Source organism: Sminthopsis crassicaudata, chromosome 4, assembly GCF_048593235.1.
Source record: "Sminthopsis crassicaudata isolate SCR6 chromosome 4, ASM4859323v1, whole genome shotgun sequence".
NCBI classification, from domain to species: Eukaryota; Metazoa; Chordata; class Mammalia; order Dasyuromorphia; family Dasyuridae; genus Sminthopsis; species Sminthopsis crassicaudata.
Window position 1 is genome coordinate 278,249,412 of NC_133620.1, and position 26,776 is coordinate 278,276,187.

A 26,776-nucleotide genomic window follows, 5' to 3' on the forward strand; every position below is an offset into this window, starting at 1 on the left:
AGCCGGAGCCGGAAGCAGCGGCAGCGGCGGCGGCGCGACCAGGTGGACGGGGCGAGCCGCCTGGGCAGCAGCCTCGAGCCGGAGGAGGCCCCGGCGGGGCGGGGCGGCGCGACGCCAGGCTCCCGGCCGGGCACCTGAACTTGGACAAGTTGCCGGAGCCGCTCGGGCCGATTGACCTTCAGGTCGAGGTGAGCGGGGCCGCAGAGGCGGGGGCGGGGGCTGCGGTCCCGGAGCTCCGGACGGGGGTCGGGAAACGGGGCTCCGACTCCCGGGTCCGCGCTGGAGAGCGGCGCCTCCCGCCTCCCTCGGTACCGGAGACAGGTGCTGGAGCAGGGGCGGCGGGGGAGAGCGAGGAGGGCGCGGAGGGGATGGGGAATCCCCGGTCCGGTCCGCGCCGGGCGGCTCCCCCTCGGTCCCGCGGGGCCGGCGCTGTCCGCAGGCCGGGGTGGGCGCTCGGCCTCTCCCCGGGGGCTCGGACCGGGCGGGGGCGCGGTGGGGGGCGGCCGCTCAGGGACCTTATGTAACCGGCGGGAGGGGCCCGGGCTGGGGCCTCCCCGGCCCGGGAGCTGCGGGGTGAGAGGGGCGGGAGGCGTGGGAGCCAACTTGGGATGAGTTAGTGGGACTAGACGGGAAGGGCCGGCGCCCAGCTCTCTTCCTCTCCCTCCCCCGCGTGCCCCCCATCCTCGATCGGGGCTGCAGGGGCGGGCGGGGCGCGGAAGGGGGGCCGGGGGAGTGTGCGGGGGCCGTGTCCGGCCCGGGCCAGGCTCCGCCTGATGGACGGAGAGGGGCGGGTCCCGAGCAGCGGCCCGCCTACCTGGGGGGCCAGGCTCGCGAGGGAGGGACCGCTCCATTTCCCCCCCCACCCCACCCCCGTCTCTCCGGACTCCAGGCTGGGAGAAGCGGCCCCTCCAGCGGCACCCTCTGCAGAGCGCAGCCCTCGGGACTTCTCCCTCCCTCCTGATGGGTCCTTGCTTCGCTCCCTCGCTCCGGCTCTGAGGGACTGGAGAATGCGCCCGTGGTCCGCTTCCTCCGAGGGCTCCCTCGAATAACGCGCAGCTCCCTCCCGCCCCGCGCCTCCGCTTCCCGGGCCCGGCTGTCCCTAACCCGTGCGCCCCCACGCCTGTGGCAGGGCCTCCCTCGGGTCCCGGGCCCCCTCCTCCCCACCCCGCTCTCCTTCCCTGACTTTCCATAGCTTTCCGCTCCGCCGCCCTGGGGCCGCTTGGGGCTGCGCGAGCAGGTTCCCGCTGCTGCGGCCCGGCCCGCCCTGGCGGCTGGGCACCTTTTCCCGGGGGCGGGGCACAAACTCGAGAAAGCTTCAGACCCCAGCCCCAATCTGTGGACCCGGTTCCTTCCCGGATCCGCGGATTCCCGCCTCTCCCCAGAACCGCACTCTTCCGAAGACCCCTGCGGTTCCCCTCTCTTTTCACAGTCCCATTTACACTTTCTTCCGACACCTAATCGCTTTCAGTCTCAGAATTAGCCGCGCTTCCCCCTGCCCTCCACGGATCTCGGGTCCAAATCACTCTCCCCTCCCTCTGTTGTCTTTGGGAAGTCTGAACTTAATACGTGTCCCTGCCGGTCTCCGAACGAAGTCCTGAGCTCTCCCCACACTTTTTTCTGCGGTTGGAGGCTGAGGTTACAGCCTCTCTTTCACCCACGGAGGGCTTGGAGGACAGACAGTCTCCGGGTTTCCTTTCTCTGTCTCCACCGAGAGTTTGAGTCAAAGTAAAGGAGAAGAGAGAGAAACTGCGAGAACCCAAGCTGCTGTGTGCTCTGACCAGGTAGCCAGGAGGTTAGCTCAGTGATGGATTCCGTGCGCACATTTGAGGCTGCGACCATGGCATAGAGCCCAGAATGGCGGGGACGTGAGATGGGAATCAGCCTTTCAAAGTTTGGAAGAGACTTCAGAGCCGAAAGGTCGCGGACCCGGCTTCTTAAACATCTACTCTACTCCGCCTGAGTAGTTTTCGAATGACCCAGGGTATATATGTATATAAAATACTTATATTAATCAAACACTATAAGTCATAATTTTGCGAGCCCCACATTCATCTAGAATATGCAATCCACAGTTTAAGAAATTGGAGAAATTAGAGCAAGGTCTAGAGTGGGGAGATTCCCTGAACGAGCTCACCTGAAGAATTATTGACTGACTCTGGACTAAAAGTTAGGTCTCCTAATTTCTAGCTCTTTCTACTCCCAAAGAACTAAGGCACTCCTTCTCCTAGAGGCTGTTTTCCAACAAGAACCTGAGCATTTTGTCTGACGCTCCTTTGCAAGTACTTTGCACAAAGGCTTAATAAATGCTTTTTCATCTATCCATCCACGGTCTTCTGGAAGGCAGGAAGACAGTCTTAATTTGCCATTGGAATTCCTCGGTCTATACTTGCTGAATTTGTGGGTAAATCTATTATATCTTCTATGCTCTAATTTCCCCATCCATAGCACAGAGGAATAACAGTCCAGAATAGTTTGCTTGGGAATCTTGAAACCACAAAAAAAGTCACTGGCCCTACTCCTGCAGGACCAAACATTTGGTCAGTGCCAGATGCTATTTTGATTGGGGAGAGGGAAAGGAAGATGAACAAGAAACCCCTGAGGGATTGAGGTATTGATATTCTCAGGCCTTACATTCCTCAGTAATACCTGGGATCCTAGTATGATAGAGGATTAGGAAAAGAGAGACAGGTCCAGCTCCTGAACTGTACTCTGTCCACTGTAGGCACTCAATAAAGTTTGGTTGTTCTATGTTGTATCTCTATTAGACTCTACTAGACTATTAAATTCATGAGGATTCGATTATATCTTGCATGAATTTTCTCTCCAATTTTCTCCACTTCAATGCCTAGGATAATGCTTTATAAACAGTAGGTGGCTAATAAATGTTTACTGAATGAATGAATGGTTGCATGAATGAATTCTGGAAAAAAAGTTACATATTTACTGCAGTGATTCTTGGGACCTGAGGTGAGGATGGGGGTAGATTGGGCAGGTAACGATGAATTCAGGCTTCAGGTGATGTGTGAAGTGAGGGGTCCAGTGTCTACTCCCAGACTTCCCACCGCTCTTCTATGTAGCCCATTTCCTAATGGGACAAAAAAAGGCAAAAGGAAGCCCCAAGACTGGAGTAAATTCTACTCTCCAAGGTAAGGGTGACATTTTGAGGGTCTGTCCTCAAGTTGTCTCTATTTTCGACCTTGTTTCTCACTGTAATTGTATCATGAGTTGGTGTTTTATCAGTTATCAGCACTTGTATATACCCAAAAGTACTTGAACCTCTGCCAGTCTTCCCCTTCTCCCTTTTCCTATCTTCTGGTCTTGCAGTGACAGACACCTGTTTCTTAGTTTTCAAAGTAGTAAGCAGTTTGTGGCTTGAGCAGGGCTACCCAGAATATGCTGGCTCTAAAAACCAGTTTGCTCCCTGCCCCCTTAGGAAAAAGGGTGGATAGAGCTGGTGATGAACCTCATAGGCTTCAATTGAATTCTAATGTTTATTATTAGGCACCTGCTGTGCTAAGCACTGAGGGATGTGGGGAAAATAAAAAAAATTAAATCAGGCAGCAATTTTGTCCTCATGGAACTGGTAGTCTAGTGAGGGAAAAGTACAAATGCAGAAAATTATAATACAGAATGATTCAGGATAAAATCATCATCATAGATGGGGGGGGGTTGGGAAGGGACCTCAGTTAAAGAAACAGAGAGAGAGAGCAGCAAAACAGTGTTGTATGAAGTCTGAAGAGAGTTAAAAGATCCCTATCATCATGGGATGTCTATGGAAAGCTTTATACTAAGTATCATCATCATCATCATTATAGCTAATGTTTATATAGTGCTTCTATGTGCCAGACAATGCCTAAGCACTTAAAAAAAAATTCTCACTTGATCTTCAGAACCACCTGAACATGAGAGCACATTCCCAGAAAAGGATCATATAGTTTTATAGTTCTTGTGCTGGAAGGGCCTTAGAAGCCACCTAGTTCATCTCTCTTTTTCTAGGTGAGGAAACTGAGGCAGAGAGGTGGAAAGATTTGCTCTGGGTCATGAAAGGATTTAAGGGATCATCTAATTATTCTCTTGTGTCCTAATCACCCTATGAAATAGGTGGTACAAGTAATATTGATTTCTTCTCCAGATAAGGAAAGGTTCTCTAATTATCTCAAGCTCTTTTCTATGAAGGCCAATCTTACTTGGTTCCAGACCAAAGAGACATTTTGGATCTATTAAGGAAAAGTATTACTGTGTCAAAAAGGAAACATCTCATAGCTTAATATGAATTCAAAGGATCACTCATTTAGAGTTGAATGGGTCCTCAATGGATGTTGAGTCCAACCCCCTCATTTTATATGGGGAATAAACCAAGGCTCAGAGAGGTGAAGTGATTTTTGTCCAAGGTTATACAAGTAATATTAGGCAGTCATGATTTAAACTCAAGCTCTCTTGACTTCCAGCCCAAAGTTTTTTCTTTTATAGTGAGCTGCCTCCTTCCCCAGACAATTTCTCTCCTTGGGCTAGGAAAGATATTTGTTGTTGTTTAGTCTTTTAGTCATGGTTGACTCTTTATGACGCCATTTGGGGTTTTCTTGGCAAAATACTAAGGGGGTTTTCTATTTTCTTCTCCAGCTCATTTTGCTATTGAGGAAACTGAGGCAAATAGGTTTAAGTGACTTGTCCTGGGTCACATAGCTAGGATGTATCTGAGGTCATATTTGAATTCAGGTCCTCCTAATTCAAATTTCTTTGCCCCTCTCTATTCTCCTTCTATCGTGCCACTTAATTGCCCCTGAGGGCAGATTTAGTCAAATTTTAAGGTAGTACCTCCAAACTAGGGTTAAGAGGTAGTTATATCCAACTGTTGCCTTGAAACTGAACAAAACATCCTCATGTATCCCTAAGACCTGAAGGTCTATTTACTTGATATACTAAAAGTCTACAGATTTGATAGCTGGGTGGGTAGGGACACATTATAGGGAGAATTCTGTTTCTTACCTTATTGCAAAGGAAGGTATAAGACAGATTGTAGACAGATTGTGGTTAACAATAGCCAAACCTATCATATGGGAGAATCACTGTTGCCAAAGAGAGACAGGAACAAAAATATTAAAACTCTTAAACTTTAGAGTTGTAAGAGATTTTAGCAGGCATGTGATTCAGCTCTCTCATTTTACATATGGGAAATATTTCCTCAAACATCAAAGGGTCATACAGGGATTTAGTGGTAAAGTCAGGACTAATATCCAGGTCCATTATAAATAAGATTTAGACCTAGGAGGGACCAATCATCTTTATTTGACAAAAGAAAATTGAGACCCAGGATGGGGAAATCACTTGGTGGTTTTTAAAGAACAGCTTTTATTCTCCTTTTAAAAATTATTTGATATAAGAGATAAAGATTATTTAAAAATAAAAGTGATGGGAAATTAGAAGGTATCAATGAAAATAATTTTAAAAAATTTTTTAAAAGGAGAGTTGAATTTTGAATGCCAGAATTAGCTGCTTGGATCCCATTAATTTCTAGAGAACTCCAATGGCTGGGGTGTTACCACCCTAGATTTTAAACAAAGACCCCTTATATTCAAGGCACTGAGAATGTGGATTTGAACATAACAGTGTGTGATTGAATGCATGTGTGTGTTGTGTGTGTGTGTGAGAGAGAGAGAAAGATCTCAAACATATTTTCATGTTTGTGAAGCTTTTCTCTTCTAAGTAGACTATAAACTTGTGTACATAGAGAATGCCATGTCTCATAGCCTCCATCATATTCAGTGCCATGCTTGGCACAAATTGGTTGATCCATCTTTCTGTTCCACCATAGCAGAGTAGGGTCTGGAAAACCACAGAGCAGATAAGGAAGGTGCGGTGATAGAATATGCAGTATTCCACATTCCTAGTCTCCCATCTTTCCTCATTTAGCCTCCTTCTGGGCAGGGCATGTTCAGGCCATATGTTATCCCTTTGCCTCCTTTAGGCCAACCCAGACCTTTCTTCTTCTTCTTCTCTTCTTCCTCCTCCTCCTCCTTCTTTACTTCTTCTTTAAATCAAAACTTTTTATTTTTCAAAATATATGCATGGACAATTCTTCAACATTAGCCCTTGCAAAACTGTGTGTTCCAATTTCCCCCTCCGTCCCCACATCCTCCCCTAGATGGCAAGTAGTCCAATATATGTTAAACATGGTAGAAATATATGTTAAATCTAATATATGCATACATATTTATGCAATTATCATGTCACACAAGAAAAATCAAATCAAACCAGTTTAAAAAAAAAGAGAGAAGCAAAATAAAATGCAAGCAAACAACAAAAACAGTGAAAATGCTGTTGTGAACCACATTCAGTTCCCACAGTCTTCTCTCAGGGTGCCTCTTTTCATCACTAAACAATTGGAACTGGTTTGAATCCTCTCATTGTTGAAGAGAGTCACATTCATCAGAATTGATCATTGTATAGTCTTATAGCATTGTTGTTGAAGTGTATAATGATCTTCTGGTTCGGCTCATTTCACCTAGTATCAGTTCATTTAAGTCTCTCTAGGTCTCTCTGAAATCATCCTGCTAGACCTTTCTTCTTTTCAATGAAATAGCCAGTCTTCTGAGTTGGGAAGTAATTGTAGGTGAAGGAAATGATACTCAGTGATAGGGCAGAAACTGAAGTTTTATCTTAACCACAGAAATGAATGAAAATGCATTTAATAAGCACTTCCTGCCTGGGCTAAACCCTAGAGATAAACCTAAGAAAAGGAAGATCACACCTGCTCTTTAATAGCTCACATTCTAACGAGGGATAAGACTTATAGAGGTTTTAACTGCAAGTTACATGGAAAGGTCCTATGATCCTGAGATCTAGGGATGAAGAAGATGGGAATTCCTCTGATTGAATCTGTCTCTCCACTATATTTTGTGGTTGTTTAGTCATTTTTCAGATGTGTCTGACTCTTTATTATCCCATTTGGAGTTTTCTTAGCAAAGATACTGGAGTGATCTTCTTCACTGACATTTCCATTGCTGAAATTATATTGGTTTCTAATGTAGAGTCATTTGGCAGTAGCAAGGACTTTGGAGATGAGACATTTTTCTTCTGAGTCCTCAGTAGCTGTGGCTACAGCACTCTCAGAAGCAATTTCTATACTGTATCTCCATAGTTCTTGCTTTTCCACCTCAAGGTTATGAAGGCTGAGCAGGGCTCTTGGGTTCATTAGTAGCAATTGGGCAATAGTTTTTGTTGGTTGTAGCAAGAAAAGCAGACCCTGTGTGTATAGTGATTACTCTCCTCATCCATGGCTGTGGGGGCCAGGCTGAAAGCAGAGCCAGTAGTCTAGAATGTACTGCTATTTCCAAGTTTCTTGTGCCAGGGATAATGTCCACTGGCATCTGAAGGGAGGTAGTGATTGTTTGATTCATCTGATGGATGATATCTTCTGTCTCTCTTCCAGATGCCCTGCTGTTTCAGCTAGGCTGGCTTGCCTAAATGGTAAATTGGTAAATGGGATTGGGAGGAATCTTTTGAACAACTCTCTGATGACTAATGTTAGAGATAAATGGATAGAAGATGGATATATAGCTAGTTAGATTTTTTAAATAGGCAGATAGAAGATAAATAGATAGAATATAGGAGATCAATAAATAGCTAGCTGGATAGAAGATAAATAAAAGGTAGATCAATAAATAACTAGTTAGATATAAGATAAATAGCTAGCTAAGATAGAAGATAAAAGAATAGAAGATATAGTTAGATGGAATATAGAAGATAAATAGATGGGTAGATAAAGCATTTATTAAGTGCTTACCATTTGCCAAGTATAAAGGTTTCTGATCATTTTCCTTGGTGGGACAAGCCTGGTCAGAATAAGGAGGGAATATAGCATTTACAGTTTGAAGGGAACTTACAAATGATCTAATGCAGCTAGCTCCCTCATTTTACCAGTGAGAAGACAGATCTAAGAATGGGAGTGATTTGTACAAGTGATTTAATGGTAGAATCTGGATTAGAATCTAGTTCCTCTGAGTTCTAGTTGCTCTCCATTATATTTTGTGTAAGTCATTTTTCAGTGCAACAAGTCTCAGTTTGAGTGAGTTTGCCCTTACCGATGGATTGGAGCAGTATGGATGATGGGAGTGGAATGAGGGAAGGAATGAAGGGGGCTGGAGAGAATAAGAAAAAGAGACATTATATATACAAAGACATCTGAGAGAAAAGAAGTTTGGGAGTATTTAGGATTGGGGCTGCATTAGATTCCAGCCACTATGATCAGGGTGGGCTCAAGACTCTTAGCTTTTCAATGCTTAGGATCATAAAAACATTCATTGGTTTAGAGCTGAAAGCAATTTTAAAGATCATCTGGTTCAGCTCCCTCATTTTACAAAAGGAGAAACTAAGGACCAGAAAATGATGTACCCCAAAGTCACACAGGTAGTATGTGGCAGAGCTGGGGTTTAGTGCAGCAGCATTGGATGCCAAGTTCAGATGTTGGAGTTTAAATTCTGCCTTTTTTCTTCCCTGTGTGATTCACACCACTGCTCAGTTTCTTCATCTGTTAAATGGAGGAAGAGTTGGACTTGAATATCCCTAAGATCTCTTCCAACTATTATTCTGTGATAGAAGAAGAAATGCTGGTGAATATCTGGCAATCTTGGGAGCCTGAGGAAAGCATTGTGATACAGTGGAAAGAACATTAGACTCATGTTCAAACATGCCTCTTCATTTCTACTCTGTGTGTGACCTTTCAACAAATCTTTTAACATTCCTGAGCCTCAGTTTCCCATTCTGTAAAACGAGGCAGTTAGTCTAGTTGGTCTCTGAAAGCTCTTCCAGCTCTTCCAGAATCATAGACATATGATTCTACTTGCTATGATCCCTGATTTTAGGTTGGAAACTGTGTTCTGAAGTATGGAAGAAAGGAGCTCTACAAGGGAGGGAGTAACTCCTCCAGTCTAAGAGATATTCTCTACTTTGGTCTCTGTCAATCAACAAATACTTATCAAGCCCTATTGCTGTGTTCCCAGCACGCTTTAGGATCTGAATAGAAAGAACAAGATATTCAGTCCTTGCCTTAAAGAGTTCAAAATCCAACTGGGAATTATAAGAAATAATGACTTTGGAGTCAAAAGTCCTGGATTTTCATCCTGACTCTGCCATTTTACTACCTGTGTGATAATAAGAAGGTCACTAAAACCTTTCTAGGACTCAATTTCTTTATTTTATAAAAATGGATGGTAGTAATGGTGCTGGTGGGAAAAGGAGACTAAATGGGTTCCTAGGTCCCTTGACTTTATCTTAAGATAGTGTTTCCTCTTTCCCTTTCCCTTTCTTTTCCTTCTTGCTTTATTTTTTTTATCTTTTCCTTCCTTTTCTCCTTCTCTTTTTCCTTCTCTGCTCCTTCCTCTTCCTTTCTCCCTTCCTTTTCTCTTCCCCCTTGCCCTTGCCTTTGTTCTTCCCCTTTCCCTTTCCTTTCCTTTCTCCTTCCCATGTTGCTACTTGGTATATGTTGATAGAGATATACTAGGGAGTGGAGTGGGGAAGGGGGGGAGGGGTGACAACAGGTTTGTTTTCTCCTGCTTAAGCAGTGAAGTCACAGCTTGTCCTTTAACTTGTTTATTATGGATTCAGAAGCAACAGCTGCTGTAGCTCCTGGTGGTCCCTGCAGGGAGAAGTATGGCCAGGGAGATGACACATTATACTGCCCACTTCAGAACACCAATAACTGGGGCTTGGCTACTGTTCCTTCCCCACTGCTCTCCCCGTCCTGGACTCTCTGAGGTCCTTTCAGTTGTTCCTTGATAGGATGGGGGTCTCTGACTTTGGGGACTGATTTAGGATCATAGAACCACTTTTTGGAGGGGAGAGGGATGAGGTTCACTCATTCTGGTCCTTTTATTTTCTTGCTGAGAAAACAAGATTCAGGAAAGGTGAGGCAGATTGTCCAGGGTCCCCTTCAAATCCAGCTTTCTCTTTTGAATTTCTGGTTAGTGTTCTGTCTATAAAAACAGGCTGCTTTAATTCTGTTTAATTGTGTTAAATAAATATTATGATGTTCCCACCTACCCTATGTCTAAGCCCTCTATTAGCCCCTTACAGAATATAAAAAGAGGCTGGGCCCAGGTGGTCTATACTGTAATGCTTCCCAATTTGGATTGACTTCCTAGCTTCCTGTTTTTAAAATAGAGATACTATTTGAGTTCCTTATCTGTTTGGGCTATGGTTTTCCAGGTAGGAAATGAAAGCTAAATTGATTGGAGTGTTTTGTAAAAAGAAAAAATCTTATTAAATAAAACAAGACAAGATCCCTGCTTTCTAAGAGCATGTTGTATTATTGGTCAACTAGATTGACATGCCCCCAAATGTAAGAAAATTGAAAGGAACCGAATAAATTGAATGGCATCACCTAGTAGAAAGACTATGGTTTCCAGAGCCAGAAAACATGGATTCAGTATCCCCCCTCCTCCCCTTTGATTCTCTCAGGTGGAAGACCAGCTTTCATTTGACCACATATCCTTAATCTTCAGTCCCAAGTCATTTAGCTTGAAGGTTTTGGGGACTGAATAAAGCTCCATTTGGTTTTGAAGTCTGAATCCTTATTACCTGTGTGACCTTAGGCAAGATGTTTTACTTCTCTGGGCTTTAAATACCTTACTATAAAAAAGGGAAGAATTGCACCTGATGGTCCCTAAAGTCCATGTCACACCAAATATGTAGTCCTATTATTCTCTGAATTCTATATGCCACTGTGGATTCTGCTGCTTACCCTTCTTCCTTTCCCATATCTCAGGATCTTGTTTTCCTTTGCATTGGGGACTAAAGCTGCAAAAACAATAAGCTCAGAGAAATGGGTTTGGGAATCCCTTTCCCTTTGGGAGCTCTGGGGGCCACCATGGCCTTTGATCCACTTGTCTGCTTATCGGTGTCTCTGTGGCCATGTGCCTGGGATGCCTGTGCTAAATTGGGCTTGATGACTCAGGCTTGCACCTTTGGGCCTGATCATCGCTGATCTACTGTTCTCCTGCCCAGCTACCAACTCTGACTGACTATGTTCTTAAAGTATAGCTCTTTCTGAGAATACCCACCCTGCCCAGGGATCAACTTACTCTTTTCCCCTGTCCCCCATTTTTCCTTTTTCCTGTATGCCTTGGTCCCACTATTTTTTCTTCTTCTATTCCTTTCCCTATAACTTCTTGTGGTTATTCATTTATGCTATACTCTTTATGACCTCATTTCAAGTTTTCTTGGGAAAGATACTACAATGGTTTGACATTTCCTTCTCCAGCTCATTTTATAGATGAGGAAATTGAGGCAAACAGAGTTAAGGGACATGCCCAGGACCACACAACTAGTAAGTGTCAGGCCAGATTTGAATTTAAGGTCCTCTTGAATCCAGGCCTGGTATTCTGTGCCTGGTAATGTGCTGCTTAGCTGCCTATAATTTCTATGCCTTTTTAGCTCTCTTTATGTCTCTTTTAAATTTGTGTGTGTATGAAAAAATATATATGTATTTGTGTGTTTGTGTATGAATGTCTTTTGTTTTTATCTTTTCTTAATCTTTGGCTCCAAGAGAGCCATTCCTTATAATGTGTCCCTTTCTTTTTACCTTCCCTTCTTCTCCTTTCATCTTTCCTTTCTCCCCCAGCCTTCTCCTCTGTCCCTTTTTACTTCTACTCTTTAATCCTTCCCTTTCTTCTCCTTCTTTCCCCCTTGTCCCCTACATTTCCATTTTTTTTCCTTTCTCTGATTTATTTTCATTTTCCCCTCTGACCCCTTTCTTTCTACCCTCAGCCCACTCTTCCTCTTCTCTCCTTTGTCCCCATGCCTTTCTCTTCCTCTTTTTTTATAGTTCCTCTCTCCTTCAACTCCACTTTGCTCTTTTGCAGGAGAATCTCCCAGTGGCCCCATGACTTGTTTAGAAGACGGGTAGAAATTCCTAGAAGTAGAATATCCAAGCTCCCAAACTACCAATTCTTCTTTGTCCCAGATCTCATCTCTGCAGTTTTTTTCATGGTTCCAGAATAAATTGGGCCTTTCTTGTCAGGCTGTGGTCCTCTGTTACCTCTGCCCTTCTCCATTCATTCATTCCTTCATTCATTCACTCACTCAACAACAGACATTTACTGAACACCTGTTGTGTGTAAAGTTCTGTACTAGATGCTCTCTGACAGTCCCAAATGGCTATTGACTCACCAAGAGCTTGAAGCTATTCTCTTAGTTAAAGATGACCCCTCTGGATTCTTGGTTAGGGGCAATTAACATGGGTGGCTGCCAGCCACTGCCTCATATGCCTACCACAAAACTGTCAGCACCCCATGTCATGCATGTCATACATTTGCTATGCAGTCACCGTGTTCTCCTCCCAGGATCCCTAGCCCCAGGCTGGGGATCATCTCCTGGAAATGGAATGCCCTGAGACTCTACACATTGCTGACTTAATCTTCCAGCCCAGTGGTGCCAAGAGCCACAGAGAAATATTCTCAAGGATATCATAGGTGGGAGGGACAGTGTGTTTGCAAGTTCACATGTAGCATTGAACAGAAGATGTATGGAGCCTAATTTTAAGGTAGAGTTTTAGGGGCTGACTCAGAGCCTCGTGATCAAGTAGGGATGTATGTTTGAACATAGGATCATTGGCTTTGGAGCTGAAAGGGAACTAGGGATCATTTAATCTCATTCTCTTATTTTAAAAATAAAGAAAGTTAACCTCAGACAGGGTGAAGGAACTTAACTAAGATCATTCAGGCAATCTGTATCAAAGCCAGAATTTGGAATGTGATCAGAGCCTTGGAATCAGAAAGGATCTGGGAAGTCATCTGGACCAACCCCCTTATTTGACAGATGAGGAAAAGAAGGCTTACAGGGTTTAAGATTACTCAGATATTAAGGAATAGAACCTGGTTCTGAAACCTTGTCCTCAGACTCAAATCTAGCTTTTTTTTTTTTTTTTTTTTTTTTTTTGGTGCCCTAGGCCATGTTCATCTGACTCCAAACCAGTATTCGTTTCACTGTCCAACCTGGCTAGTGGGTGGTAATGGCTGGAAGGGGCATCCTGAGGGCACAATGAGAGAGACTCTTCAGATTTGGCTTTGTCCTTCAGTTCTGGAGTACATCTAGGGGAGGTACAGGTTGCCTGGGGTCTGTGATGGCAATGGGCAGGCTGCCTCTACTATCTCCCTTCCATATATCTAAGGACCAAATTCTGTTTAGATTATGCTGAGGATGGCTAGCAAAGGGTGTCTCAGCTAGGAATTGACCCTTGAAATACAGTGATCCTCAAAGGGGTAGGCATCCTCCTCAAAGTGGAAAGTACATTTTTGCTTCTTTGAGAGACTTCCCATAGGAAGTTTGAGGTTCCCCTGTCTGAAGATGCAGTTTTAATTGGAGAGGTTAAGGAAATAGAGGAGGTGACTCAGAAGACAATGTATTCATCAGTTAGCATTTATTAAATACTTACTGTGTTCCAGGTACTGTGGCTGCAAAGACAACAGTATACAATTTTTACCTCTTGGTAGCTTGATGAGGAAAGGCAAACTCTCCATAATTAGCTATGTACAAAATAAATACAAGATAAAGCAAAACATTTTTTTTTCAGGGATAGAAGAGGAGGGTACTAGAAACTGGGAGTTTCAGGAAAGGCTTGATGTAGGAAGCATTGAAGACAGAGCATCTGTAGATGCCAAAAGAAACCAAGCATATTCCATAGTTTCTCATTCCTCCAAACCTGCCAAGTCATCCAGTGCGGTTCAGAGAAAAGTACACTGACTCTAAAGTGAGAGGCCATGAGTTCAAATTCTTCTCTGATTCTTATATCCTATATGATCTCAGACACATTACTTAAACCTCCTCTGGGCCTCAGTTTCCCCATCTGAGGTTTGGACTAGTTAGCCTCTGAGGGCTCTTTTAGGATCTGTGTGGTCTTGTGATCCTTTCAAGTTTTGAAGTGGTAAGATTTAAGGAAGGGTCAAGCAGCATGGCGCTGGACAGCTCTGGGTTCTGCCATCAGCTCCTCTAATGGCCTTTGGGAGTGAGTCACTTACTGTCTCTGGTCCTCAGCTTCCTCATTTAGATGAGGATAATGAGACCTGCCCCACCTCTCTTTAGGGGGTTGTTGTGAGGATGAAATGAAATAATGGGTACCTTGAAAAATGGGATACAATAATAGTAAGGTATCATTACATTATCATTATGTCTTCAGGGGAGGGAAGGGCTTTCAGCCCTGGCATGGAAATCTCCTTTGCCTCTTCTCCCTATGGGGCTCCATAGGTCAAACAGAACTTGAGGAGTCAGGTGATTGGGTCTCAGACTCAGCAGTTTGCTCAGGCTCCAGTCTAGGCTAAGCGGCATCTTGCTGTCTAGAGAGAAGTGTTCTGTTGTAAGGGCACTTTAAAGCCTCCTATCCTGTTGATGAAGGCTGCTGAAGTGAGGGGCTCCAGGGGAAGTTCAGGGTTGGGGCAAATCACATCTGACTTTGTCCCTTGGACCAAGGAGTGATAAAACTGGGGTGATAAGCCAGGCTTATTGTGCCCTTTATCTGGGGCCCCTTTGCCAGCTTCTGGCCTGTTCTGCCCTGGATTAGTGATTGGAAATCCAAGGGCAATAAACCCAAGAAAAACCCTTCTCAGACCATGTCCCCTAGTCCTAGGATGAGGGATGAGGGGATAAGGGCAGCTTGGATACTGAGTCATTCTTTGTACCTTTAAAAAGACCCTCTGTCCTCAGGAGGAACACAGTATGAGATTCTAGAAAAGAACTCTAATCCCAAGTTAGAGAAGCTGGCTTGGACATTTGATTCTGCTCCTCTCTACCTTTTTAACTCTGAGCAAATAACTTCCCCAGCTCTGGGCCCCAATTTCGAAACGAAAAGGTTGGACCAAGTGATCTCTGAGATCCCCTTTCAGTTCTAAGTACTGTGCCCTCCCATAGAAGTCCAGTTCTCCTCTTAGTCTCCACTTTTCCTCTTTTTTGCTAATTCTATTCTGACCCATCCTTACTGATTGAAGTTAGGAGGAGCCCATTGCATTCCTCTCTTCTATCTATTATCAGGAAAGAATCTGCTAGATTCATTTGTGCAGAGAGATAAGTGATGGTAAATGGTTCCTTCTATGACGCTTCTCCCTAGTATTTGCATTTAACTGGGGGACTGTGTGTGGTGGTGGTGGTGGGGTTTAAACCAGAAGAATGGAGTTTTTGTTTTGAAATTAGAAATATCCCTAAGCAACTGAAAGATCTGTTTTGGAGGTTTTTCTCAAAGAGGGGAAGATCTCTGTGCCTCCAAAATCACTATAGGCAGCACTTAGTTCATTTATTTTGACCCTAAATCTAATTGTAACTGGAGTCTCAGTTTTCTCATCTAGAAAATGAAGGGGTTCAGCTATATGGTTTTGGAGATTCCTTCCAACTCTACATCTTTGATTCTGTGTTTTTTCAATGGTAAGAACCTAGAGACGTTTTCTTTTGGAGAAGGCTTAAGAAAGACCATGTTTCCTCTCTTCATATATTTCCTGGGTTGTCTCGTAGAAGAAGATTTGAGTTGGACAGCTTGGCCCCAGAAAATGGAACTAGAGTTTTAAGAAGGAAAATTTAAATTCAACCTAAGGAAAAGCTTCCAAATAGAATTATACAAAAGTGGGATGGGCTATCTTGGCAAGTTCTTCATGACTTGAGGGCTTTTAGATTGCTAGATAAATAAGTGTTTTTTTTTTTTTTTTTTTTTTTTTTTTTTTTTTTATGGGCTTCCTATGTGCTTGGAACTGTACAAACAAAAAGACAACTCCTGCCCTCAAAACACTTACATCTTAATGGGGGAAGACAAAGTGTGAAGGGGACCTGGAAAAGGGGATATGATATGATTGGATAGTTTAGAGTAGGCTTTGAAAGAGAGAGTTAGAACCTTATCAAGATAAAGCAAAAAACTAACCTATTAGAAGTGAAGAAGCCTCAATTACCAGTGGGAGGAATTGGAGGTGCTGGTCTACATAGAGGAAGTTTGGGGAGGGAAGAGCTAGGAAGTAGCTTTCAGGCAATAAAAGTTGAGGGCTATTGTGAGGAATCTGGTTCAAATATGTGTAAGAGTAAATGGCTCTTCCAATTCTGAGATTCTTTGTGATCACATTCATTGGAAAATGGTTCTTGGTCTTTTATATGTGTGTGTGTGTGTGTGTGTGTGTGTGTATTTGTTGAGGTAACTGGAATTAAATTACTTGCCCAAGGTCATACACCTAGAAAGTGTTAAGTGTTTTGAGGCCAGATTTGAATTCAGGTCCTGGTACTTCAGGGCTTGTGCTCTATCCACTGCACCTGTCATATATTTGTGACAGTATATATTAGATGTATATATTGGATATCAAATTCCAATTGATTTTATTTCCCCCATTGACATTTTCTCTTCTCATCCTAACTATAGATTTTGTTCATGCAAAAGTTTTTTTAATTAAAAGGGATCAGAATTATTCATTCTATCTTTTGTGATTGTAGCCATTGTTTGATTAGTTTTTATCATTTTGCAAGAAACAATCTGTCGTGGAAAGAATACTCTTATTGGAAACCTAGGTCTAAATCTGACATTTAGTTATGTAACCCTTAGGAAGTCAATTGATTATTCTTTGTTTCAGTTTACTCATTTCTACTTACATAAATTAGTGAATCTGTGAGCTCAGCCATGTTCTCCCCAGGGATACAGATTACAATTTATCTATGCTCTTTTGTCCTGTGTGATTCTTGTCTTTGTCTAACCCTGAATCTCCAGAGTTCACTAATGTGCAGAATGATAGTTGTTTTCTAGATCCCTTGATATAATACAGATACCATTGTAGAACTCAGATGTTCACTGTTTCTCTCTCATTCTTGATGTATGACTCAGATTCTTCTGTTGTCCTCCATTTCTCCAGTAACATCCACTTTTGCACAATTCTTCATTTTCAATGTCAAGCGTCCTGCTCTCAAAATAGGTATCTGAGAGATTATCAGTGACTACTTCCTTATGCCTCTTTTTCTATCACAAAGAAAAACTTTTTTTTTTCTTTCTTTTTTCTTTTTTGCTGAGGCAATTGGGCTTAAATAACTTGAATAGGGTCACACAGCTAGAAAGTGTTAAGTGTCTGAGGGCAAATTTGAACCCTGGGCCTCCTGACTTCAGGGCTGGTGCTCTATCCACTGCACTAGTTGCCCCTCTATAAAATTCTTTTAAAAACATTTTTATGTCTTTTTTTTTTTTTTTCACAAAAAAGATATCACCATTGTTTCTGAACACATCTTTCTTCCCTCCTGACCTTTCCCCAGACAACCATCCCCAGTAACCAAAAATAAAAGAGGGAAAAAAAAAAAAAAAAGACACAACTGTTAGAACAGCCAACACATAAACTGAACCTGACAGTTTAGACAACATTCTGTACCCATGGTTCCTCACCTTTGTAAGAAGAGAAGGAATTGTATTTTCTGCAAAAATTTTGTAGAAATGACCTAGACACTATCACCAAAAAGGTAAGACTAAGGAATGAACTTTTGAAAGGTGTTCTCTGGCAGAGGATATCCTTCTTATCACATAAATAACTGCCTAAAAGGGAGGGAATTTCATTGTATTTTTTGTTTGTAGGACAGTTTTTCTTTTTATTGCCTTAGAACTTAGCCCAGTGCCTGATATATAGTAGATGCTTAATAAATGCTAGTTGATTGAAAGAAAAAATCTAAAAACATTTTATTTGTTGAGTAAATTGTGTTTTTGTAAAATGCTGAGCCAACCTCCAAGCTCCACATTTAGTAGCTTCTTCCTTTTGGAAAAGTCACTTAAACATTATTTGCCTCGGTTTCCTTATCTGAAAAATAGGGATAATAATAGCACTTTACCTCTCCAGGGTTGTTGTGAGGATCAAATGAAATAATTTTTGTAATTTGCTTTGCAAACCTGAAATTCCTATATAAATATTGGCTATTGTTATTAAACCCTTTGAGTACAAGCACTGTCCTTTGCTTTTTTTTTTTTTTTTTTTTTTAAATATATCCCCTGTACTTACTTAGTACTGTGCCTGGCACATAGTAGGCACTTAATAAATGCTTATTGATTTTTTTTATATATTATTAATGTCAAGATTATTCAAGATTCTTTAAAGATAGTCATGATTTCCTAAAATGTAAAATGAGAATCAACTCATCATAGTGAATAGTTGAGGTCATCTTTGAGGTCCAAAAATCCCCTGGGATTTGAATCTTGCTTCTGACACTGATAGGCTATATGACTGAGGGAAAGTCACTTGATCTCTCAGTAATCATGAGATTATATATGAGTAAGGGGGATGAGAAAATTTGCTGATCTTTAATGTTGAAAGGAGTTTTCACACTGAGAGTCCTTCAAGTTGATGACTTATACCAAAAATTAGACCCCTTCCCAAATCTTTCTTCTCAGGATTATTGTGAGTATTAAATAAGATAATACATGTAAAATGCTTTGCAAACTGTGGCAACCCAAGAGCTATGTAAATGCCAGCTATATTGTTTTATGGCACTTAAAGCCCACTTCTTGCTGGCAATTTCTCAATCCCCTGATTGTGTGTGTCAGTATCAACTAGAGACCAGTGCTATTTGATGTTGCCCCCAAACTTGAGATTCAGCAGTTTAAGGTGGCAAGGATGAGAGGAGTGTTGCTCTCTCTGAGGAAGGGTCAATGAGAAACCACATCCTATAATTTAAGCAGGACCCGGACAAGAGTTTGACTTAGGCCATGCTCTTCTCTTTCCCTAGTCTTTGTGCCTGAGTTTCCATTCTTTACTGGCCAGACCATTGTCTGGATAGGGTTAGGTACTGGAATGGAGGGTGCCTCTCACAAGGAGCCTTCCTTTGGAGCCCTCAGGAATGGCTGAAATTTGAATTCAGGGGTGATGAGTGTTCTAGTATGGGATTATAAGGTTTTCTAGGCTTGTGGCTCATTCTGCCTGGTTAGTAATCCTTGGTCATATTTGTATCTTGAAACAACTTGTGCAACTTCCTGTCTTGGTGGGGCCACTGGAGGCTGGATGAGAAATAGCACCCCAAGAAAAATGAGGAAACTCTGGGCCTGAAGGGAGGGCCTTGGGAGATATCTGAGCACTGAATGGGGCTTTGGACCTCAGGCTCCTGAGCCCTCCCCTACCAGCAAGAGTGCTACCCTGCCTGCCTAGTGGGAAAAGGGGGCTTTAAGCTATATAGTACTGCTTTTGGTCAGTAGGAGAGGAATGGTGTGGGTGGGATCTGAGATTTGGCCAACTAGATGGGCCTTTCAATTATTCTCTGCTGGAAGGAAAAGGGATGATGGGATATCTGGTGAAAGGAGTTAAGCCTAGGGAGGGCCTGAGGAGTCAGTGGGGAACTGTGGCTCTGGGTTCTTGTCAGGATGAACCAGCACTGGTTTCAGTGGAGAGAGGAAGTACAGAGACAACAGACTTATCATCAACCCCAGACCTCAATGACCAAATCTTGACTTAGACACTTCTTACCACTGATTTTAGAAGACACTTAGGAGTTTGGAAAGAAGGGCAGTCTAAGGTGAGTGTGAAAGATAGAGAATCAAAGTATCTGTAGCTGGAAGGGACCTTATAGATCAGAGGATCTCTGATCTAGTCTGAAAGTCACCTCACAAGCTACTGGGTCCTTTCCCTTCATTTTACAGATAAGCTGAGGCCCAAAGAAGCTGAGTGACTTGCTCAATGTCTTCTAGGTAGAGAAGGTAGCAGTGTCTTCTCTCAGGATCAACTTTGATCACAGAATTTTTTTTTTATAAGAGATCTTATAGATCATGTAGGCCAAAGGTTCTTAATCTGGCTTCTGTGAATTTGTTATATTTTATATAGCTATATATGACATATTTATTTAAATGCATATTCATTATACTATATATTGAGTCATATAACATTTATTTAAATACATATTTGTTACATTATATATTGTAATATATTTATATATATGTAGATAACTATATCTCACTATAATTATTTTCCTTTGTAATCCTATATTTTTTTATTTTATTCATTTAAAAACATTATTGTAAGAAGGAGACATCATCAATGCCAAAGGGATCTGATGCAAAAAAAGATTAAAACTCCCTGATCTAGGCCTATCTCTATATTTTGCAGAAGGGGTACTGAGGTTGGGAGAGGGTATTTGAATTACCTAAAGTCATACTGCTAATGACTAGCAGAAGTAGAACTAAAACCCAAGTTTTCTGACTGTAAATCTAGAGCTCTTTCTATTCTCCTATTTTTGCCTATCAATAAGCATTTCTTGTGGGCTTGTTATCTAGAAGAAACCAAGCTGTGTTGAGGAAGGGCACAAGAAAATAGAGAAAGCCTCTGTCTGTCATGACTATATGACTTGTGGGGATGTAAGAGGTGGGAGGCACTGCCTATCCGACAGGGACCGTTAATGATTCTAGGCGATATTGTCTCAATGTCTAAATGTCTAAAGGTCAGACCTTTAGACTCTAACTTAGGTATGGGTTAGACTCTAACCTATACCTAAAAAGTGGTATGGCTTTTCAAAGAAGAGGGAAATCCTTTTAACCTGGAATTAAGAGAGCTCAGGGAAGGCTTACGGGAAGAGGTGGAGTATGAACTGGTGCTTGAAGGATAGGGAGATGGGAAGAAGACAGAAAGATAGAAGTTACTGGAGGGGGAACTGTAGGCTACTTTCCTGGGGACAGAGACTGGAGTAGCTGAAGATCTGTGTAATGAGACAGGGGAATCCTGTCCCTGGCCTGGTCTGGGAGAAGCTCAGCATGGTAGAACAGCAGCCATAGCTTCCTCTTGGCTAGGGCTTAGAGGAGGCCAGCAGAATCCCAAAATGATACCTGGGACTGACTTCTTTCCTCCCTTCTAGACAGTGAGATGAAATTCACAGGGTGCCCTTTGACTATGGGCAAAAGGTTTGAATTCCAGTTTTAATACTGACTAATCTGACTTTAGGCAAGTAATCTCACCTCCCTGCCTCACAGGGTTTTTAATTAGTCATTTTGTTTATGGACTAGACCTGTGATTTCAGTGATAAAGGGAACTTCCAATGAGGAAATTCCCTCTCTCAGTGTAACTTGGCACCCAGAATACAACCTGTTGTCTTAGAGAATTGTTGGCGACATTGATAAGTTAAATTACTTATCCAGAGTCACACAGCCAATCTGTGTCAGAAGTAGGAACGGAACTCAGGTCTTCCTGATCTTTAGCTGATTTTCCAGCTACTATGCCACACTAACACTTAGAGTGGCCAACAGATGGTCATGATGGTGAAATGATGGATAAAGTGCTTTAAAATTGTAAAGCACAGTTATTATTGTAGGCAAATCTCTTGACTTCATGAGACTTGTGTTCCTCATCTATAACAACGGCCAGACCATGATGATGATGAAGATGATAATGATGATGAAGACAATGATAATGATGGAGATGGACTCAATGGCAGTATCTATGATACTGTGATTTACCTCACAAGGCTATGGAGAAGAAAGCATTTTGGGAGTTATAATTCTATAGCCTTGGATTCTGAAGAGGGTTTATTTTCTCTCTTACTTTTCCTTTCCTGAGCTCCCAATCAGCTCTTGGCTTCTCTGCCTGGCTTCCCTAGAAGCAGCTGGGACATTGAGACTAGTAACTATTGATATGAATAAAGATGGAAGCAGTGGGGTAAGTCATGGGGAGATCAGCTGCCTCGGCTCAGCCCTCTCTACCCCAATCCCATGACTGGAATGGTAGGAAGAGTGAGGGAGAGGGAGAAGTCAGGCCCACAGGGGGTAGAAAGCACTCTGGAGTCATCACTGCCGTGTCACTGCAGCAAAGGAAGTACGCTGGCTTGTCTTTGGGATAAGAGTAAAGAAAGTCATGAGGAAGTTCAGTGGTTGAAACTTTCCCCAGATAGGGGCACTTATAGGTCTAATGCCTGGATCCTCCAAGATCCTCCTAAATCCTTCCTGCCATCTGGAACTGGAGGGTTAGTGGAAAGCCCCCTTTGAGTTCCTAGCCATAGCTAGAGGATGGAACCTGGGACGATGGAACAGATTAAGCCAGCAGAACCCAGCTATGGCAGGACCTAGAAAAGCCCTGCTTATGTATCTCCCAAATAGTAAATAAGATCTCTGAGGACGGGAGGCTCTCCCTTTTGTATTTCTATCTCCAGTATCTAGCACACATACACACTTAATCAGTATTTGTTTTTTGATTGGTTTTGGAGGTTTAATACCCACATGGATGAAATCACAAATGCTTGAAGCAGGTTCTGTGGTATTCACTGAGACTACAGAGACAAAATAGAACTGGCCTGCCCTCAAGGAAGTCAGAGCAACCCCTGCCAAATAGCCATTTCCCATGACCATCAGGAGGATCAGTGTCTAGATTCTAAATTCCAGGGCCAGGTACTCTTGCCCTCAGAAAGGCTCGTACCCAGCACTGTAACAAGGAGCATTCTAGCAAATGCAGCTACCTGGATGGAGGAAAGGAAAGGGATATGGTTTACAGTTGATCCTTCCTGGGAGGGTTTCTTTATTACCAGAAAAACTTTGCCTTCATTTGTCTTCATTCAGTTAGGTAGCTTAAAGCTCTACCACAGTCAGGATAACACAAGATTTAACAGCTTCTATGTTAAAAGATGAGAAAGCTTGGAATATGATATTTCAACCAAAAATCACCTGCCCACCAAAACTGAGTATAATCCTTCAGGAGAAAAGATGGATATTCAATGAAGTAAAGGGCTTTCCAGCATTTGTGATGAAAAGGCCAGAGTTGAATAGAAAATTTGCTTTAAAAATACAAGTCTCAGGAGAAGCATAAGGAAGTAATCAGGAAAGGGAAATCATAAGGGACTTAATTATCTCTTTACATTCCTACATTGAAGAATGATATTTGTAATTCATAAGAACTTTCTCATTATGAGGGCAATTAGGAGTATATGTAAACAGAGGCCCTATGTGTGAACTGAATATGAAGGGATAATATCTAAAAAATAAAATTAAGGGGTGAGAAAAGAATGTACTGGGAGAAAGTAAAAGGGAGAGGTGGAATGGTGTAAATTATCCATCATAAAAAAGATTAAAAAAAAAAAACAACCTTTTACAGTGGAAGGGAAGAGGAGGGGGAGTAAGTGAACTATACTCTCAAAGAGGAAATAACATATACACTCAATATGGGTATAGGGGTCTATCTTACCCTGTAAGAAAGTAGGAGGGGAAGGGAATACAAGAAAGAGGGAGAATAATAGAGGGAAAGGCATATTGGGGAGAGGCTGATTAAAAGCAAAACACTTTAGAGGAGGATCAGGATGAAAAGTGAGAGAGAATAGAATTTTAAGCTCCAGATTTATGATCCCATGAATTGTGGATGGGGAGACTAAGACTTATGGGAGTAGAAGTAGCATGTACAAGGTCATGTGGTTAGTTAGGCCTCCAGTTCTTTGTAGTCTACCACTTCTCTCTCACTTCCTCTCCTTCTTGCTTTGTTTGGGTTTGTTGCTGATATTGTCCCCCCCACCCCTTTCCCACCATCCTCTTGCTCCCATTGCATCACAGCTATCTATCACAGAACTCAGGAGTGAAGGGCAACCAAGACAGAGTCAGTAATGCCAATATGGGCATATACAATGCACTCAGGAATTACTTGGACTGGTTTGATGAATGAAAAGTAGAATAAGCATATGGCTGCTGTTGTTCTTTAGACCATGGCTAGAGGAGACATTAGAGGCTGTCTAGTGATATGTCCTCATTTTGTAGATGAAATAATTAAGTCCCAGAAATTTACAAGTCAACAAGTGCCTACTAAGTGTTGGGGAAATAAGGAAAGGCAAAAACAGTCTTTAGCCTCCAGGAACTCATATTCTGAGAGAGACAACATGCAAATAGCTCTGTACACAAAAGATATATCTAGCCTATCAGTTGAGAATGGCTGAATAAGTTATGGTATATGAATGTTATGGAATATTATTTTCCTATAAGAAATGATCAGCAGGATGATTTCAAAAGGCCTAGAGAGACTTACATGAACTGATGCTAAATGAAGTGAGTAGAACCAAGAGAACATTGTACACAACAACAAGATTATATGATGATCAATTCTGATGGATGTGGTTTTTTTTTCAACATTGAGGTGATTCAGTCCAGTTCCAATAGTCTTGTGATAGAGAGCAATCTGCACCTAGACAGAGGACTGTGGGGTATCACAACATAATATTTTCACTTTTGTTGTTGTTGTTTGCTTGCATTTTGTTTTCTTTCTCATCTTTTCTTTTCTGATCTGATTTTTCTTGTGCAGCATGATAATTATGGATATATACCACATATGTTGAACATATATTGGATCAATTGCTGTGTAAGGGAGGAGATGGGGGAAGGAAAGGAAAAATATTTGGAACACAAAGTTTTGCAAGATTTTTGAATGTTAAAAACTATCTATCCAAAGGTAAATGGGAGTCAGGGGGCAGTAATTTCAAAAGGAAGGCACTAGCATTAATGGGGATGGAATGCTTTTTGTAGAAGATGGGATTTTAGCTTTGATTGAAGGAAGCTAGAGAAACCAGGGGGTAGACATTAAGAGGGAAAATGTTCTAGAGGGGTAACAGTGAAGAGATTCAGTGCCTTGTCCAAGAAAGGTTGTGTGGATAGCAAATAGCAGAGTCTGAGTTCAAGCCAAGGCTCTTTTTTCTCTAACAGAGGAAGGCAGTGACAACTTTTTGGTGCCCCAGTTTCTCCATTTGTAAAATAAAGGGATTAGGATAGATGATCTTTAAGGTCTCTTCCATCATTAAATCCAGAGATCTTAGCATTTTTATCTCAGGACATCCCAAAATATCCCATGACAGTAAGAGTCTCTTGTGAGCAGTCCTATAGTATAGACTTAGAGTTGAATGAGGATTATTTAGACAAGTTCCCTTCCTCCTCCATCTAACTGATGAGAATACTGAGTCTCAGAGAAGTGACTTGCCCAAGATCACTCAGGCAACAAGAGGCAAGATCCTTTCTACAGGTCTGAGTTAGACCTCCAGCAGCCACTAGTAGGTGGCTCTCATATCACAACATATGGCGCCTGAACATGGGACATAAGAAACACAAGAACCAAAGAAGCAGCAGTGTCTGAGAGCTGTTCGTGAGTAGGATCCTCCCAGAATTCCTTCGGTAACCTAAAGGGAAGGAAAGGGAGAAAAGAGCTGGTAACACTTCTGTTGGGGTAATTAAATGGGCCAACACAACAAAGGGCCGAGCCAGGAGACTGATGAGAGACTTATGAAAAATCCCTGTTCTGACTACAATCCTCTTTTCCATTTGAAAGTTTGCCTCCATGACATTTCACAAGTTTCAACACCTACTATAGTTCCATGCTGTGGGGGGGAAATAATCACACTCCATAAAACAAAAGATGAGGAATTGTTAAGGACCATGCCTAAGTGAAGGGGCAGGTCAATTCTCTGAGAGCCTCCACAGCTGTGAATCATAAACTTGAAGGAGTTGCAAAGCAGCCTTCACTAATGCAGATGTTCCTTGTAGATTGGGAATGAAATAAATTGGAGAGAAGAGGAGAGAAATCATACAATACAACTGCCTCTCAGTCTCCATGTATCATTATCATCCTCTCACATGAAGAGATCCAGTCTACAAGTTTGAGTTAGACCTCCAACAGGCACTGGCAGGTGCCCCCCTATTAAAACAGAGGCAGAACTGGGATTTTAATCCACATCCTAGGATTGAATCTGAATGTTTTTTCCCCCACTGAATGACATCCGAGATCTGTCTCCATCTTTATTGTATAATCTAGGGCAGATTGTTATTAAACTTTCTCTAGATCTCAGGTTTCTCTAGTATCCTACAAGGTGGGGTAGTTTAGCTGCTTTTATCTAATGGAAAGGGTTGGAATGATAATCTGCCCGTTACAGAACTCAGGTGCTAGAATACGGTGCCTCATTCTCTAGTCCTTTAACATCTCTCTTCCATATGATGATTTCCCCCCAACTCTTGGCTCCTCATAACCCCTGACCTAGGGCTACGGGCTGCCAAGCTCATGGGACAAGAATGTATGTCACCCTCTGAGCCATGCCAGTGTCTGTGTCATGGCTTACAATTGGGTATAAATATCCCCCATGCTCAGAGGGCTTTGGAGTGTGAAAGACTGAGGGAGGTGGGCAGGGCCCTAGGCTGGGGGCAGGGCCTCTCCTGGCAGGAATCTGGCCTCTCCATTTGCTGGAGCTATTCATAGAGATGCCTCATTACTGGCTCTATTTTTAACTCAGCTTTTAAATTTTGCCAGCACCTGGTCTGGTGCTTATTGAAGAGGAGTGGGAAGGGGGTTGGGAGAATCAGAGAGTGGAGCGGTGCTAGCCAAGGAGTCTGGGCTGAAAGTCTTGGTAGGAAGGAAATAGGGGGTAATTTCTACTCATGGATAGGACATCAGTCTGGAGATTTGGGTTCAAATCCTGTTTTTTTTTTTTTTTTTTTTTTTTTTTTTTTTTTTTTTGAGGCTGGGGTTAATTGACTTGCCCAGGGTCACACAACTAGGAAGTGTTAAGTGTCTGAGACCAGATTTGAACTCGGGTCCTCCTGAATTCAAGGCTGGTGCTCTATCCACTGCGCCACCTAGCTGCCTCCAAATCCTGTTTTCTTTCATTCATTAACTGGGTGACACCGGCAAGTTACTTAAATTCTATAGGCCTCAGCTTCCTCATCTGTAAAATGAGGGGGAGAGTCATATGAACTGGAAACTTCTTCCATTTTTAAAATCTCTTGACTTTCATCCTAAGATCTTAGACAAGTCTCTCGAATCAAATTCAGGGGCTGTTGTGACCTTATGGAAATTCTATCATTTGTCTCAGT

At 42.5% G+C, this 26,776-nt stretch overlaps 1 protein-coding gene across 2 annotated transcripts in view; it reads left to right on the forward strand.

The window, feature by feature from the left end:
* Window positions 1-48: 48 nt before the first annotated feature.
* TFEB (transcription factor EB) overlaps window positions 49-26,776 on the forward strand; it is a 76,220-nt gene continuing 49,492 nt past the window's right edge. The window contains exon 1 of one of the 2 annotated variants that reach the window (XM_074310961.1): window positions 49-188. The gene's annotated coding sequence lies outside the window, so the exon portion shown is untranslated. Of the gene's footprint in view, window positions 189-19,351; window positions 19,489-26,776 lie in introns of those variants that run through there. The other variant, XM_074310964.1, reaches the window with a different exon arrangement.